Source organism: Acartia tonsa, chromosome 7 (genome assembly GCF_053477335.1).
Source record: "Acartia tonsa isolate MP-2025a chromosome 7, ASM5347733v1, whole genome shotgun sequence".
Classification (NCBI taxonomy): Eukaryota; Metazoa; Arthropoda; class Copepoda; order Calanoida; family Acartiidae; genus Acartia; species Acartia tonsa.
The window spans coordinates 35007242-35012357 of record NC_137266.1 but is presented as its reverse complement, the minus strand read 5'-3'; positions in this window follow the sequence as shown (position 1 = coordinate 35012357).

The following is a 5116-nucleotide window of genomic DNA, read 5'->3' as shown; positions in this document are numbered from 1 at the left end:
TAATATAAAGAAGTAAGCTTTTTAGCAAATGGACTAATACAATTACATATCTCGACTTAACGGTCGGTCATATTTTCTGTGTGTGAAAGATAGAGGGCCATAACTCAGTGACTTTTTAAGTATTAGTATGACACATAACTGAATGAATATCTTCATCCTGGCGGGCACAGGATTCAAGCAAACCTGGCAGGGTCATCCAGGTAAAGAGTAAAAGCATTTTTTTTGTCTTAAACAAAGCATTTTATTTTACCAAAATACTAAAATATCCTCTAGTCGTAAACCGTTATATAAAATATAGGTGTTCAAATCAATTTTAGGTTCCAGGTATAATCCTGCAGGTCCTGATCCTCCAGGTCTCCAGAAATCTTTAAAAGCGTCTTGTGACTGCAATTTTTTACTTAGAGACTTCATATTTTAAACTTACTTTTCTTACATGTCCACATAATGTATTAAAATTATAAAGATCTACCGCCGTTTCCCGCCGATTGCAGCGGCTGACAGATGCTGCCGAAATTTATGTTTTGAGATTTCTATTATAAGATTTACATAAAGATAAACATTTTCTGAAGAAAATGTTTTCTAGTATCAAAAATAACAGCCTTTTGCAATTTTTAAGTAAAAAAGTACCTAAAATGTTTAAGATATCATCAATGACAAATATAGATAAAAATGAAAATAAAAGTCTTCTATTAAGAATTGTGAAAATAAAGTCTCAAATAGACCAACATTTATATACTGCATTCTCCATCCACAAAAACTTTGGGCATTGCAGGGAGGAAGGGGACATTGGATTGTCTATTACACTTGTCCCCAAAGTTTTATAATACCGGTTTGTTATCCGTTTGTTTATACACTTTGGGGACTTTAATGAATTTTGATTTGTTGGTTCATTGAGTTAAGTGTCCAAACGTTTCAACAACTAATTGTAATCTAAAGAAGGGGTAATTTGATGTTTCATCATTGGAATTGTACATCAATTTATCAGCCATTGTTTCATACCTTTGATCCCTGGGCATTGTCTTCTATCTGTAAAACCTTGCCAATTTATAAAATCATTTTTGCCAGGACAAAAAGTTGAAAAATAAAGATTTATTAGCTTCTCCACTTCATGATAGGTAATGCAAAATCAAAATAAAATGTTATAAAAATTAATGCTTTGTTTAATAATAATAGAAAGCTTTCCGTGGATATTAAATTAAAAAAAAACAGTTTTGTAAGTGATTTTATTGTTTTTATTTTAAGATACGTGGAAAATTGTCTGTAATACAATACTATACATGATTTTTCAGTATGACTGGCCGGGAACTAAGTTCTTATGCAGTGCGGATATTAATCGGTTTCGAAGCCATAGTAATTCACTTATTCTGATATGAATGAGTATTTTTGGTTTTTAATAAACAACTCTTTTTGCTCAAGACATGCGCAGCCAGGACATTTTGGCAAAGGTCACAATATTAAAGGGTTGGTTGTCTGGATAATAGGGTTTTGTAGGTTCTTTTAATTTTAATTATTAGCTAAAAGAAATTTTGAAATTTATATGACATTAAGTTTTTACTAGACTAAAAGCATTAAACATTGATTTTAAATTTTAAAAAAATTATGACAATAAGAGTTCCCTAAAGCTTCTACCATAAGTAACTATTTCATAGAACCTAAAATTCGCGTAAATTTATATTTTTTCTAATGCATGCAAAAAATATCTCTTGTGTTATAAAAGTCAAAAAGAACGCAAAGAAAAGTAATATATTTTGTGTAATATTCTGAGGTTCCATATTGCTTACACTTACATTACTGTAAACATGTTCATATCAAATGGAGAAGAGTCTGTCTTTAAAAGCGAAGTTAAAAGCGAAGCTTTTCTACAATTAAGGTTCGTCTGCCAGTACGTCCAATTTATCAAATTGATTTCAAATATCCTTTTCATCTGATTTTTTAGTACTGATTCTTGGAACAACATAGTACAATCTTATAAGCGAACCTTCTCCATAACCAAGTAATAAAAATGTAAGTATCCTATATTTACGCAGTTTTGCAACACATTTTCCTACAATTTCGTTTAAACTTATACATTTATATTCTGCTTATTCATTTCAGAGACTCTACAAGTATTAATGTTTGTTTGTGCTACCATTTAGGAACTTCTTTTTTTATGGATATTGTCATCCTTGTTTAAGATACTATTTTCAATTAGTAGCAAAGAGTCCCTAAAAGTATGGCAGTTAAAAAGACTCTTTAGTAAGTCGAACAGAGCCCTGCAGTGAATGGGCGATGGATGATTTTGTTTGTTGTTTTTAATAATCTGTAATTGTAAGCATCCAATAAAAATAATACACATTTTATGTCTAGTGGAAAAGTAATAGGCAAAATTAAACATATAGAAATATACAATTTTAAGTAAATAGATTTTTATAGTGACTATAAAATGACGTCATACTAGCCTATCGTTGGTCAATTAAAATGTACACTGGCCTGCCATGGGTAATTTTGTCTGTGTATTGGCCTATCATTAGTCATTTGTATTGTATGGCGTCTTTTTTTGTAGGCACTATAAAGAGTTTCCATTTTGATCGAACTGACAAACGTTGTAGAAAATATTTAGTATTCGAAAAATCCACAAAAATGAAATTCCCATTCTGTTTTGTATGAACACAACATATTGAATTATTTACACAGAAATTTTGCTGTTTCAAGTCTTGACAAATTTGATTTTCTTTGGATTCCTGTAAATTTGAAGAGGCAGGTGTTTTCCCGGCCATTTATACAGGTAGAGACACAGTAAAATGCAGAGAGATAAGACAATGGGGTGTTTATTAAATAAGTAACCAAAGTTATATAATAATGTTTTCTTTTTTGTGGGCTTAACAACTTTTTTGACTTGAATTTTGATTGGTTGATTCATTAATTTGACTATTCAAAGGTTTCAACCACTACTTTTAATCTACAGAAGGTAATTTTGGATTTTATCATTAATTTATTAGCGGTTGTCTTATCCCTTTATAACCCTAATACAATGAGTATTTAAAGTAATATAATTTAATAATTTAGATAATAGAAAATTAAAAGTAATACAATTGAAGCAAAAGATTAATTTTAAACTTACATCTAAATGACAAATAGCCAACTGACGTTAAAACATATTAAAAAAATAAAAGAATTTTTTTTCTCAAGGACTTTCAGTAGCCATTATATTATTGGAGCAAGTAAATGAAGAAAGTCACTCAAAAATCAGACATGTGACGTCATAAAAATAAGTGATTATTCATCTCTTTTTATGGGTTTTCTTTCCCATCTTTTCTCAATCTCATCCATCTAAGTTTTATGACGTCACATGTCCTTCTCCATCTACTTGGAGCAAATATAAATAGAATTATTTTCCGTTTAATACAAACTGACAGACAGACGTTCATTTGGACGATATTTATTTAAAAAGTCTACTTTTTCAATAGCCTTGTGCTGAATATTGGAAGTCAAAATGGCTAAACATTAGACCAAACCAACATAGAATTATCTCAAACATATTCATAAAATTTCCGGATGAAAAAAATGGTGTTTTCCTCACCTTATTTTAAAAAACGAATTACGATATGGGGGTATTCTTTTTCCGTGAGGCCTAAACCTGCGCTGTCATAACCCTGCTGGGCCACCAAAGACCTAATAAAACCTAGCCTAACGTAAGAAAAATTATATACAAAAAAACAAGGCTTTTTGAGGAAAATAGCCCAAAAATCAGTTATATAAAAATACATGTACTGAAAGTTTGAGGAGGTTCATCGGGCTGACGATTTTAGAGATATGAATTAACAAGTATAACATACAAAGTCCATCGTGTTTAGAATATAGGTTAATTCATTAAGATCAGAATCCGGAAATTCATTAGATTTAATTGAACTGTGGTTTTGTATTAGAAATTAATGACAAATCCATGAACACTTAATACCAATGTACTTAATCAAAGAGTCTTCCAATTAAAGTGTAATCTTTTTTCTCTAAAACAAATCATTTTATAAAGCCAAAATAATAAGATATCATATAAGAATACAATTACTTATAGTCGCAAACTCTTATGAAAAATTTTTAAAAATCATAAAATCACATAAAGATTTGAGAAAAGTTTCTAATTTTCTTTATTGAAATTTAAATGTCAATAAAATTCAACCTTTTTATAATATTAAACCCTTAATTGATAAGTAATACTTAATGCTTATTATCATATATCATGCATTATTCTGTTAAACGCTTTACTAAGGTCAAGCTGCTCATAATTAAAATTGGTTCAGTATTACTATTATGTTCTAAAAGTAGAATATTTGTCTGGTCACGTAACTACAAATAAGAGAATGAGCCTTGGAGATCGGTTGGCTACGCTCATAGTTATTATGGTTTTACCAAAGATAAGTTACAGTATTATAGTAAAACACTACAGGGCGAAATAACTGTATTTCCCTATCCTAATGACCAAGTGCCGACTATCAGTTGAGACTTTGAAAATCAATTTATGGTGTCGGGAATATTAACACAGCCAAGTAGCAGAAAACAACTTGCTAGCAGACGAAAAAGGTCATTGGAAAAGGAAGAGAGGTAGTTGAATATACATCTATACTACAGATCTGTTATTGCAGGCAATTTAGACAACAAAAGTACAAATCAAGCAAAATTTCTATAAAAATAAGCCTACTATTTTATATAAAGATGTTGTATATATACATATAATTCCTCACAATGCTTAAAGGAAATGATAGAAATCAGGAGAAGAAAAACACTTTTTGCGAATCATCAATTTTTAATAAAAGAAAGGTAGCAAAGATTTGAGGTGTTATCATAAAAAAGGTAAAACTAACAAGAATGACAATAATTAAAAGCAAAGCTATGAAACAGTAGGATAAACGAACATTAACACTTGAAGGAATGTCAGAATAATTAGAATATATAAGTTATAACGAATTTGAAATTAAATTTGTAAAAAATCTGTTTAAATACAGTTTAAGCACATACTTACATTTTTAGGACTTGATTATAGAGATGTTTCGCTTATAGCCATATTTGTTGTCCTAGAAATCAGTATTCCATAAATCATATCAATCGCATAAGTTTATCATTTAAAAAGTTATTCTTAAAA